Source organism: Symphalangus syndactylus, chromosome 10 (assembly GCF_028878055.3).
Source record: "Symphalangus syndactylus isolate Jambi chromosome 10, NHGRI_mSymSyn1-v2.1_pri, whole genome shotgun sequence".
Taxonomy (NCBI): domain Eukaryota; kingdom Metazoa; phylum Chordata; class Mammalia; order Primates; family Hylobatidae; genus Symphalangus; species Symphalangus syndactylus.
This window is the reverse complement of record NC_072432.2, coordinates 113,710,991-113,724,051: the sequence shown is the minus strand read 5'-3', so window position 1 is coordinate 113,724,051 and position 13,061 is coordinate 113,710,991. Positions and strand designations below refer to the sequence as shown.

The 13,061-nt window shown below is 44.9% G+C and overlaps 1 long non-coding RNA gene across 1 annotated transcript; it reads left to right on the top strand.

Annotated features, from left to right (window-relative positions):
• Positions 1-2,284: 2,284 nt before the first annotated feature.
• LOC134731600 (uncharacterized) lies at positions 2,285-12,634 on the top strand. The gene is made up of 5 exons (XR_010114015.1): positions 2,285-2,545; positions 8,132-8,259; positions 9,001-9,271; positions 10,321-10,432; positions 12,560-12,634. It is a non-coding gene; the product is annotated as an uncharacterized lncRNA (long non-coding RNA).
• The last annotated feature ends 427 nt before the right edge of the window (positions 12,635-13,061 follow it).

The following is a 13,061-nucleotide window of genomic DNA, read 5'->3' as shown; positions in this document are numbered from 1 at the left end:
GTTTGCTACAGCATTTTTCTTTCTTTGCCGAAAGCAATATTCATCGCTGCGTTTTTCAAGCTAGTATGTCTTTATTCAGCATCCACTGTGTATGAAGCCTTTCATACAGCAGACACACAAAAGGCACAGTCCCTGCCTTGCTGATAGCCTCATCAGGAGGGACAAGATGTGCAGGAATGAAAAAGCTGCATGTAAAGAACATCCTGGTGCTGTGTGCATTATAAGAATGTTGCAAGAGTTCACAGAAGAAAGAGATGGGGTACACAAGGAAGAGAGGAAGAGAACTGGAATTGATGTTGGGAGAAGAGAGAACGAGTTTTAGTGATGTGGCATTGAGTAGGACTCACTTTTCTGGGCTTCAGAAAAGGGAAAGGAAGGTGGAGTCACTAGATGACCTCAATCGCCCCCACCAGACTTCACATCCTATGGCTCTAAGATAGTACCATGCTCAGTGCGTATTTGAATCACAAAGTCAGCCCATGGATTTCATAGCGTGACCCGTGGTGCCTACCCTTCTGTGCCCATTCTTTGCACCTGCACCACCTAAGCGTGGAGATTGATTCCCAAGGAGGGAATTACAGCAAGGAAGGGGCCGTGCTTAGAACCCCTGCCAACATTGGTAAAAGCCATCTCAGCTTTCTTCTCTGTTGTACACGGCCCCTTCCTTGCTCCATGCTTCTGACCAGATGGTGTCTGAAAAACCCACTGGTGCATGTTTCTTTGTATCGAATCACAGCTCTATTAATGGTCAATGAAGGGCTGTGCTTAAAAAGGGGAAATGATTTGCCCAAGTCACTCAGCTATTTCGAGGACTTGGAGAGCTGGATTCAGAACTTACGTTCTTTAATACCAAACCTGAATTCTGTCCAGTCTGAGTTCCAAGACCCTTGGAAGTAGGGAGAGACACTGAAATACTTATAGTTTGGATTTCAGCAGGTCCGAATGATAAGGGTTAAGGGAACAGGGGCACATACCTTCTAGCTGTGTGCTCTAGCTGCTTACCTCTTGTGTCTGAGGACCTCTTCTCTGACCCTGGAGATGAGTTCTTTATTATGGAGTCAAACAGGGAAATTTTTCCATGGAAACTGCGTTTTTCCCTCTTGGATTCTACCAAGGTCTGTTATTGAGGCACAAGATAGGTGGACAGGGAGAGATATTCACAAAAATCTTTCGGCCGGGTGTGGCTGCTCACACATGTAATCCCAGCACTTTGGGAGGCCGAGGTGGGTTTGGATCATTTGAGGTCAGGAGTTTGAGACCAGCCTGGCCAACATGATGAAACGGTGTCTCTACTAAAAATACAAAAATTAGCCAGGCGTGGTGGTACATGTCTGTAATCCCAGCTACTCGGGAGGCTGAAGCAGGAGAATTGCTTGAACCCAGGAGCAGGAGGTTGCAGTGATCTGAGATCATGCCACTGCCCTCCAGCCTGGGAGACAGAGCAAGACTCCATCTCAAAAAAAAAAAAAAAAAAAAAAAAAAAAAAAAAAAAAAAACAAAACAAAACAAAACAAAAAAAAAAAACTTTCTTGCTAAACTTTTATGTAACCTTGAACAATTCCCATCCAGAGCTAGTTTCCTTATCTTTGGGAGGTCTAAAGGGTACCTCCCCTAAAAGACATGTTAAAAATATTACCAGCGCCCTCCTGGTATAAAAATATCTGGGGCTATGCCCAGGAATCTCTATTTATACCAAGCTTCTTAAGTAATTCTGATGAGCTTCCAGGTATGCAAACCACGCTGCTTGATGATCCCTGAACTTCCTTCTACTCTAACACATCACACGCAGGCAGGACATGAGGATATTCCTAAAAACTAAGAGGTTTCTATCCTCCGGGTGTCCTCATCCAAAAAAGTAGTAAGAGAGTAAAAAAACAGTAGATTTAAAGGTAAAAACGCCCTGGGGCACTGTTTGTTTCTTTATTTAAGTTTCATGCTTAATGAGATAGTATTACTTCCCAGCACTGGGCCATCCCTTGTAAATTGAATTGCCCAGACCCATACTGCTTTTTGTGTTCATTTCCCTTTTGTTTTCCCATACACTTTGGCAATGTCTTGTATGAATGTTTCAGCCTGGTTGCAACTGTACTATAAAGTACTATGGGTTGAGTCAAACAACTGCTGGGTAGCTAGGGAGAAGTATTGCCCCCTCCTACCCACCCCCCCCCCCACCAACTCCCAGCAGAGGTCAGAATGGTGAGGTAATAATCAATGAAACACTCCAAGATGGTCAGATTCTGCAGTAAGAGGCAAAGTTGAATGTCTAGATGTCCTCTCCCCAAAGAGATTGTTCTCCCATGGTTTGCCTTAGAGGTCATGAAGTATATTTTCATTAATAAGATATAAAATAGTGGCCTTTCCTTCTAGAAAATCTCAGAAAAAGGAGGCGAAGAGAATCTGAGCTCCTCTGCCTACTGAAGAGACACTGGCATGTCAGGACATGGAATGTGACCTTCAAAGAGTAGAGAAGAAGGTCTTGTAGTTGATAGATGCAGCCTGGGTCACTGGGATTGAACCTTTCACAGAGCATAATCCAGACGAGCAGGTAACTTATCTGAGGCCAGCACACCTGTGCTGTTCCTAGGCCACAGTCTGGAGAGCCCTGCAATCCACACTGAGACATCCTACCACTCTGCCCAAGACAACATGTTCCAGATTTCTCAAGGGAAGAGAGAACTTTCAGCAACAGAGATGAATCTCTCTAATGAGAAGACAAATAGTAGTTAGAACACTGGCTTTCTTCCCCAAGTGAGAGCAATAAAGATGGTTGTGATGTGGACCAGGTATGCTCAAACCCACACCAGGGTCAGAAGACAACAGCCAGAAGCTGCTGCAGCTCAGGATCAGTGTCTCAGGATCAGTGGAATGGTCACTGTCAGAGAAAAGATGGCATTTGGTGGTTTGAGATTGCGGATTAGCAATACTATAACTTTAACCCTTCCATAGTTTCCCATGTACCCTGTGGTAGTAAAGCAAACTGGTAATTCTATGATTCTTTTCCATGATTCTCCTTGGTCCTGAGAAGGTGGCTGTCCCAGGGGAGGGAAGTTCTTGAGCTGAGGAAGCCCTGTGAATCACCAGTCATAGGTAGTGCAGTCCCTCTGCTGTCGGCCATCACCTGTGATGGTATATGTTTGCACACGTATGTGTGCATATGAATGCCCAAGCACATGCCTAACACTCATGCACCTGTGTCCACATGGCGGGTGCTCCTGGCTGTGATGCCAGGTGCAGCCCCAGCTATACACAAATAATGAGGCACACAGGTCTGCCTTCTGCTCAGGGTGTTTTTCCTCCTTTATCATTCACATTAAACGTTACAGGCACTTGACTTTATCACTTCTTCATTCTGCATATTAAGCAGCTGACACAGGCAGCCTTCTCCAGATAGCGGTCTGTACAAGCCTGCAGCATTATTTAACACTCCATCTTGAGGAGTAAGAGACAGAAAGGGTCTTTCATGTCATGCCAGGGAGCCCGTTAGACCTCAATAGGAGTCCTCCCACCTAACAGCTGCTCTTTTGTCAGGGGTTTGGGAGGGACAAAAAAAGAAAGGATCAGGACCTAGACTTCTTGCCACCCCCACACAGTGGGACAACCAGCGGCTCAGCTGCTATCTTTGCTTATTCTCTTAATAAGACCCTGAACTGCATATTACCTAGGAAGCTCAGGGATGCTTTTCAAAGCAATTCTTATCCTGCTGTTGGACGTGACAGCACCAGTATATATGAAAGGTAACAAAGCCTCCATCAGGAAAGCTGTTCTTTGCTGATCCCAGACTGGCAACTGATTCTGGGAAAATAGAATTCCTTTCCTCATCTTTCTCTGTTTCCCATTCCTCCTTCTTTCCTGTTCTCATCTCCTCCCTTATCTGTACTCCATTTGACTCTCACTTTCTCTCCTTAGTATCTCTTCTCCTGGTCTCTGACCAGGACTCCCTCTACACTTGCTAATGAGGAATTCTGAGAATTCTATACTCTGAGCTCCAGAAATAACAGAAGGGCCCAATTTCACATCTCAAAGACAAAGAAATGAGCTCAGAGCAGGAAAGGTCCACTCTGCCAGATGTTTTCCCATCTGACCTGCCATTTGCCGTCTTCCTTAGCCTGCATGCATCCTTAGCCTGCCTGGTCCTCGCTCTCTCACCTATTTCCATGACTGCCCAGTTTGCCAGTGTTTTCGCAAACGTCAAGTGTGATTGAGAGGCTTGGGGACCAGCTGCCAGGGAAGCATTCTTGCTTTGAGTTCCCATTTCCCTTCTCTCCTGGCCCAGCAAGCAGGTATGAAAATAACAGTGGCTTAGGTTTACACAGAACCTCTCATCCAGGAAATCTCAAAACAGTGTTGCCAGCCAGTCTGATTACATTCATTTTACTGGCGGAGGAGAGTGTCTTTTCTGGAAGTGAAGTCAATTGCCAAAGGCTGTTCTAACTGTCCCTGGAAGAGCTGCAGGGCGGACCCAGGCACTGTTCCCATTGGCATCCTGGGTCTCTTTCTGCTGGCTCTGTGCTACCTTTGCAGGTATGGATTCAGATAATGGGGACTATAGGACAAAAGACCCTTCCAAAGCCAGGATCTCAGCCCTGAAATCATAGGATGAGGTAGGAAATGGCATCTCCCTACATTGTAGTTGTTTTTCTAGTTAAGCAAAAGATACTTAAGATCATTAGAAACTCCAAAGCCCCTAGTCTCGCAAGATTCAATTCAGTTAAACTCCATAATCCTGAGAGAGGTCTTCCTTTTAGTGAGCAGCTCAGTGTCTCCCTGGATTCTTATTCTCTTGTTACCCTGTCCTGCCCAGGGGCAAAGCCAGAGTCTTTCTGTTCCTTTTATAGGAGCATAAATACTCCTTAGATTACTTCCCTGTGGCCAGCCCTCCCACCTCATGCTGAGAGGCTACAGGTCTATGTATTTTGGGTGAAGCGAACCTCATATGTTTGCACTCATAAGTGAGAGCTAAGTTATGAGGATGCAAAGGCATAAGAATGATACAATGGGCTTTGGGGACTCAGGGGAAAGGATGGGAGGGGGATGAGGGATAAGACTACAAATTGGGTACGTGTATACTGCTCAGGTGATGGGTGCACCAAAATCTCAGAAATTACCACTAAATAACTTATTCATATGAGCAAATACCACCAGTTCCCCAGAAACCTATGGAAATAAAAAAAAATTTTCTTAAAAAGCAAAGGAATGAGGAGGAAGAGAAATAGAAGAAAGAGAAGAGGAGAGAGAGAGGAGGTTGACAGAGAAGGCAGCAGAAGAGGGAGGGAGGGAGGAAGAGGCAAACGCCTCCAGTGAGAAGTGGGTAGAAGGAAGTGGGAGGGAAGAGAAGTGGAGCCCGTGTATTTGCAGGGATCATGCTTGATCCTACGCCAGGAGTTTTAGACACTGCATTTATTTACTAGAACTGCACCAAGTACAACAAACTGGGTGACTTAACAGAAATTTATTCTTTCACAATTCTGGGGGCTGGAATTCAGAGACTAAGGTGTGAGCAGGGTTGGTTTCTATTGAGGGCTTTCTTTGTGGCTTGCAGGCAGCATCTTCTCTCTTCTTCCCGTGGTCTTCTTCTATGTGTTTCCTCTTCTACTAAGGACACCAGTTATTTTGGCTTAGGGACCACTCTAATGACCTTATTCTAATTCAATCACCTCTCTAAAGACATATGTCCAAATAATGACCACAACCCGAGGAGGGCTTAGAACATCAGCATACACATTTTTGGGGGTTTAGAACATCAACATATACATTTTTTGGAGGGGAACACAATTTATTCCATAATAGACAAATTATTTCTAATCCTTATGATACTTCTCAGAGGTATAAACTATCGTCCTCATTTTAAAGACAGGGAAAATGGGACACGGGAGAGATTGGACATGGTGGCTTACACCTGTAGTCGTAGCTACTTGAGAGGCTAAGGTGGCAGGAGTGCTCGAGCCCAGGATTTCGAGGCTACAGTGAGCTATGATCGTGCCACTGCACTCCGGCTTGGGCAACAGATCAAGACTGATTCATTTATTTCTGTCTCTAAGAAATAAATGAATAAATAATAAATTAACCAATTAAAAATAAGAAAAATTAGCATGCCCAAAGTTTTTCAGTTAGTACGCAACAGAGATAGAATGAACACCAGGTCTGGCTTTCCCTCAAGCTCAGCCACTGTGGCCATGCCTCTGGGTAGAGGAAGGATGGCCAGTGAGTGGCTGAGAAAAAGTGCAGTCTCTGGATCCATACCAACTCCAGCTCCTTCTTTCCCTGCAATACCATCTTCAGGACATGCTAGACATCCCTTTTTATTTTAGATAGCTCATCTCTAAAACGTTTGTAAGATCTGCAATAAAAAGTCATGGTTGGCAAAGAACAATAATACAGTTCCCTCCTTATCAGTCACTTTGTATGGTACACGTATATATGTATGAGTGGGAGGTGAGAGTCTAAGACAAATACCTACTGATATGATTAATATAACTTTTTTTTTTTTCTGAGACGGTGTTTCACTCTTGTCACCCAGGCGGCAGTGCAGTGGCACAATCTTGGCTCACTGCAACTTCCACCTCCCAGGTTCAAGCGATTCTCCTGCCTCAACCTCCCAAGTAGCTGGGATTACAGGCACGTGCCACCACGCCTAGGTAATTTTTGTATTTGTAGTAGAGACAGGGTCTCATCATGTTGGCCAGGGTGGTCTCAAACTCCTAATACAACTTTTGAAAGTCAGCATGTACATGTATATATATTCCCACACATGCAAAGACACAAGGTAGGGCATGAGGTCTGAATCCCCAACAAGATCCATTGGGAGCTGGCTTGATCCCTCCAGTGTGTCATTACCATGGTTCAGCTATCATGAGATGCCATCTTGAATTGTGGTGGTCTAGATAGATACCTATCTTTCTAGATAAATACTCCTATCTAGACAGGGATATCTATAGGGCAGAGGTTGTATCTTTTACTTCTCCTGTGTCTTCACAGGGCCTAGCATTGTTCTGCCAGGTAGTAAGTACTTACAAATGCTTTGTGCATGGGGGAGAAGCCCGTGGAGGGAGGATTTCATAGCCACACAAATAGGTCTTTGTATTAGTCATTTCCACAATTATGCTATATAACTACTAACCAAAAATATCAATAGTGAATATAGTAAGAGTGGATGTCTCACTCAAGAGCTTTCAGGACCGCTGGGCAGCTCTTGTTTGGTGGTGACTCTACTTCATGTTTCTTACTCTTCTGCAGGTAGTGAGCTAGCTATGGCATGGTTTTCAAATGGGGGTAGCAGAATGCAGGCCCCATTGCTCAAGTACATCTCAAGATCCCAGTGGTATTACATCTACTAACATCTCTTTGACCAAAGTAACTCCCATGACTGAGGCCTTCAGGCAAACAGTATGGAAGTACACTTTGTTCATGACAAGGCCACACCAAGGACATAGCTCCTGGGAAGCATGAAGAATTGGGGCAAACAACCCAATCTGTCAAAATTTCTCTTCTGACTTCCCAGCTATTTTTAAGACTGCCATTTTGTTTCATCAGGAATTCTCCATTCACAGAAATTGTGGAAGAATATCAGCACTTGTCATCTTTTTGAGGATGATTCATCAAAAGGGTATCTCCAGGCAAGGCGCGGTGGCTCATGCCTATAATCTCAGCACTTTGGGAGGCCGAGGCGGGCAGATCACCTGAAGTCAGGAGTTTGAGACCAGACTGGCCAACAGGGTGAAAACATGTCTCTACTAAAAATACAAAAATGAGCTAGGCATGGTGGCAGGCACCTGTAATCCCAGGAACTTGGGAGGCTGAGGCAGGAGAATTGCTTGAACCCGGGAGGTGGAGGTTGCAGTGAGCCGAAATTGTGCCACTGCACTCCAGCCTTGGCAACTGAGAGAGACTCTGTCTCAAAAAAAAAAAAAAAAAAAAAGAAAAAAAGAAAAAGAAAAAGAAAAAGAGGTTATCCCGAGTCTAGAAATTAATCTCAGGGTGCTGCGGCATAGTTGAGGTTCAAAATGAGATAAATCCTAGAGAAACCCAAGAGTTAATGTCCCTAGCATCCTATCTCAGAGAAGTCCTCTACTCATGCTGTGTATATAATGCATCTGGAGTCTAGAGTAATACTAGTTCCTGATGTTCTCTACAGAATTATCTGGGCTCATCCCAAGCACTGGCCGTGACCCACATCTCTAGCTACAGAGAACTAGTAACCTGCAACTCAGATGCCTTTAGGGGTCCCCGACTCTACTCTCCAGTGTCAGGTTGCTCAGAAAGGTATTTAAAAACACCCTTCCATTTAAAAGGACCTTTGAGTTCAGTCCTTGGGCAAATACAATCATGAAGTGGCATGATAAAGTGATTTCTTAAGTGGGCAGCCCAAGGCAGAGCCAAAGGGCAGCCAGGAGTCTGAAAGAGCTTCTGGAACAGCTGCTTTCAAGGGAAATGCAGTTTGGTGCAATCTTAAATGGCAGAATCTCACCTCACATCTACTCCTACCCAAAAACACTGAGCACAGCTCAGTGTCTGGGGGACAGTTTCTACCTTATTAATGGTGCATTCTTCCTAACACACTTCTGAGGTTGGCTACAGTGTGACGTGACCAGTTAGAATGATGCATAGGTAAGGGATTATACATGTACAGTGACCATAAAATAGTTATCCATTTGTTTATCTACTTGCTTGTTTAGAATATGCCTCTTACAAGGATTGGCCGTGAATATACTTTGGAACCACAAATCAGACACATCATTAACCCAATAATGGTTGTAACATTTGCAGATCAGAGAGCGAGCCTTCTGCTTCTGCTTCTTTCAACATGAACTTCAGAGAGTCACTTAACCTTTCAGAGTAGCCATTTTTCATTCACAAAAGTGGGGTTAATGACCCTTCCCTCAAAGGGTTTTGGTGATGAATAACAGAGATGATGTACTTGTACTTGGCAAGTAACTTTTCAGTAAGTTAGCTTCATTTCATGCAATGAGAATGATGAAAACAGATATTGTCAGTGTTTTGCAGAAACTACAGTCTATGAACGCCTGGAAATATGGGGATTCTACATCTGAAGGCTTAGCCTCTAAAAAGGGGAGTGTAGGCCAGAGCTGTAGCTGTATTTGGTCTCATGGATACTGATGCTAACATTGATGATCTCTGAGGAACAGGACAGAGAATGAGGTCTTCATAGCATCAGCAGCAGAGGGGCCCTGGTAGCTGTGGAGAGGATAAACACAGAGAGACAAACAGAACCAGATCCCAGAAAAGCCTGTGGGCTCTGGCAGTGGCTAACTTGGTAAGTGGATCCACAACTCAGGACACAGGCTTTCTGCAAACCCACCCAGATTTGTGCCTATTCTAGTAGGTGGGCTGGGGCAATAGAGATAGAACCCCACATGTTTAGAAGAGGTGTCAGACCTTGGATGTTACTTTTTATATACCACCTCTTTAACTTTTTTTTTTTTTTTTTTTGAGACAGTCTTGCTCTGTTGCTCAGACTGGAGTGCAGTGGCATGATCTCACTTCACTGCAACCTCCGCCTCCCGGGTTCAAGAGATTCTCCTGCCTCAGCCTCCTGAGTAGCTGGGACTACAGGCATCCACCCCATGCCCAGCTAATTTTTGTATTTTTAGTAGAGATAGGGTTTCACCATGTTGGCCAGGCTGGTAATGAACTCCTGACCTCAGGTGATCTGCCCGCCTCAACCTCCCCAAGTGTTGGGATTACAGGCGTGAGCCACCATGCCTGGCCCAACATGTTTGCATGAGTTAAAAAGATAGATGTTTTGTCATTCTCATTAAACTATTATCAGGTTGAATTAACAAGTTCTCCTCTTGAAAGATAGCCAAGGAAGCAAGAGGATGGGATTTCCATGAGGGAATGAGGCAGAGGATGCTGAAGACTTGACAGGGGGCAGATAAGGGATGGATTTGGTACGTGGGAGGCTCCTTGGTGAGAGCAGACAATTTGGGAAGAAGGGAGTTCATACTACAGCTTTGCTTGATGTTTGTCAATGGCAACTGCAGGCTTCCTGGAGCTTACCCTAGCCAGGGCTTCCAGCTGAATCATGTGTGTCCCTGTCCCATGCACCTGCCTCATTCTAAACTGCTTCTCCAAACACACCACCTCCTCCTACCTCAGGGCCTTTGTCCATGTTATTCCATCTGTCTAGAGTACCAATCTACAGCTTGTTTGCCTGCATAGCTCATTGATTTTTTCAGGATTAAACTTAAGTTCTGCCTCCAGTGAGGAACCTTCTTGAATCCAGTGAAGGTTTGGGGTGCTCCTTCTCAACGCACCATCCAGACCACACTGTCATTCTCTGGTACCTCCTTCTCCCCTTAGGCTGTGAGGTCCTCAAAGACAGAGACCATATAGCTGTCACCTAGCAAAGTGCCTGCAAAGGAACAGACTCCAAACTTTTCCAAGGAAGAAGCAGTGAGGAGGAGAGAAGAAGGTCTGTAAGAGTGGATTTGGGCTGGTGCCACCTGGGTTTTTCTCAGTCTTCCTGGGAGCAATTCCCAGGACAGAGAAATTTGCCTTAAGAGCAAGAAAATCCACTGGGAAGGAAGTAAAATTTATATGATTCTATCAAGTGAATTATAAAGGAGCCAGAATCTGGCACAACCGTGCTGGGAAATGAGGAGGGTGAGATTTACCACCTGCCTCCTGCTTTAGGTTTTTATGACCTTCACATTTAGATCTTTAAAAAGTGAGGGGATATCTTTAGAAGTGAGGGGAGAATCCTTGTCCATCATTCTTTGTCTTAGTCAACATTCAAGGTTCTCAGGCCCTCCTAAAATCAACTATTCCAAAGAATGTTAGATTGGGAAGAAGCCATTTAATCCACCTGCCTGCCTTTTCAGATGAACATAGTATCAAGTAGATAGGATACACTTAAGAAATAATTGTTGAATGAATGACTGAAAAAATGCAAGAAGCTCCTGGTCCGGGGTGGAGAGTAATTCCTCTGAGACTCTGCAGCTGATTAGAGACAAAGCTGGCTTGGAACCCAGGTTCTCTTGTTCCTCAGTTAAGTTGTCCTTTTACTAACATACTACCTGACCCTCATTGCAAACTGTCTCATTGCAACTACTACATATAGCAAGCACATTATTTTCCATTCAAGATGCTACTGTGTGCTATTACAATTTCAAAAGTAAGATGCATACACACTGCAATGCATCATTAAGCAACAACAACAAAAAAGACTCCATGTGCTGGAATCTCCATTTATTTGCCATCAGGTAGACAAACACCATTTGTTGAGTAAAGATACGATCCCAAGTGCAGCCCTGCCTAGTTCCTGAACATCAGAATCACATAGCAACCAAGTCCGCCAGGGTCTCTGAAGGGAGGATGTGCATGAAGGTTAGGGAGTATTTCTGCGTGAGCAAGCTCCAGAGAAATGGAGGCCAAAAACCTCAGGCTTCCATTATTATTTTTGTTTTAAATATTTTATTGAAGTAATAAAGGCCATCTCATAAATCTGAAGGCAGTACAAAGTATCTTGAAAACACATAAAATAATACTGTTCTTGAAACCCTGATGTATCCTTAAAAAAAAGGATCCCTTCTCAGTATCCATTGCTTACCACAATCCAGGCAGTGAGTGGATGGCAAGGGAGGGTTTCAGAAAAATGTTTGCGATGGGGTAAAGAATGAAACTGAGCTGTCATCTTCAGGCCCAAGGGGTGAGAGAAGTGCAAGAAATAAGCAGCAGCTCACACAAAGGAGACTCTGAGTGTCTCCCATTGGGTTGGAGTGAGTGATGGGGATATCCAGGACCATTGTTTTGGAAGAGGGTACTGTACGCATGGGCACATTGCAAAAACTCTGCTCACAGTGGGCATGGTGCTGCCTGCAATGCTGCTCTCTTGCGTAAGGCAAAGACCCGGAAGGCCGTCCTAGTGACTTACAGCTCTATCTTGACCCAGGAACTTGGTCCTTCCAATGCTGGGGATGTGCCTGTGACCCTTTCCTCAGCCAGTCCACTCAAAACCACATGTTACCAGTCACCTGTGGCCCTATGCAATAGAACACATAAAATGTCAGCTTTTTAGGTTCCCAAGCTCTCATTATTCCTCCTTCAACACCTGCTCCTTTACTTCTGGCCTATCAGGTGACCGCATTCCCTGGAGCCCAGGACATTTATGCCATCTCCATATTTCTCCCTTATCCAGGCCATTTCTAAGGAGAAGACTCTCATCAATAAATTCACCATGAGATATAAAAGACTAATAAAGTTTAATAACTTGCCTCTCCCAGGAGGATTTGCATTTTAACAGGGGAATAGCAGCCTAAGCTATAGGAATTAGGCTGTAATGGTACAATTTCAGGCACCATCAAGCAGCTGAAAGGCATTTTTTGGCTGGCAGTAGGACCTCCCCAGGACTTCTGGGGCAGCACTGCTGGAGGCTGCCTCCTCCAAGGTCAGGGAGCCAGTCAAAAGAGAGACAGAGCAAGCACACCTGTGCCCTGGGCCCATCCTACCACTTCATTCTCAGCCCACTCCCATAGGCTCACCTTCCCAGGGTGATGTGCTCCTTCCATCCCCTTATTCTCTCATTTACCTTTTGTTTCAGTCTGCAAACATTGACCAGGCCCCTACTATGCGACTGGAGACTGTCTACATGCATTGAAAGTTCCAGAGACCCAGCAATAACTTAGGGATTGATATAGCTTGACTATTTGTCCCCCTCATATCTCATGTTGAATTGTAATCCCCAGTGTTGGAAGGGGGGCTTAGTGGGAGGTGATTGGATCATGGGGGTGGATCCCTTCTGAGTTGGTGCTATCCTCATGGATAGTGGGTACTTGCCAGATCTGGTTACTAGAAAGTGTGTGGCACCTCCCACTTTCTGCTTTCTCTCTCTCTGTCTCTCACTCCTGTTCTTGCCATGTGATGCCTCTGCTACCATCTCACCTTCTGCCATCAGTAAAATCTCCCTGAGGCCTCCCCAAATGCCGAGCTGATGCTGGTCCCATGCTTCATGTATAGACTGCAGAATCATGAGCCAATTAAACCTCTTCTCCTTCCTAAATTAACCAGCCTCCAGTATTTTCTATGACAATGCAAAAACGGCC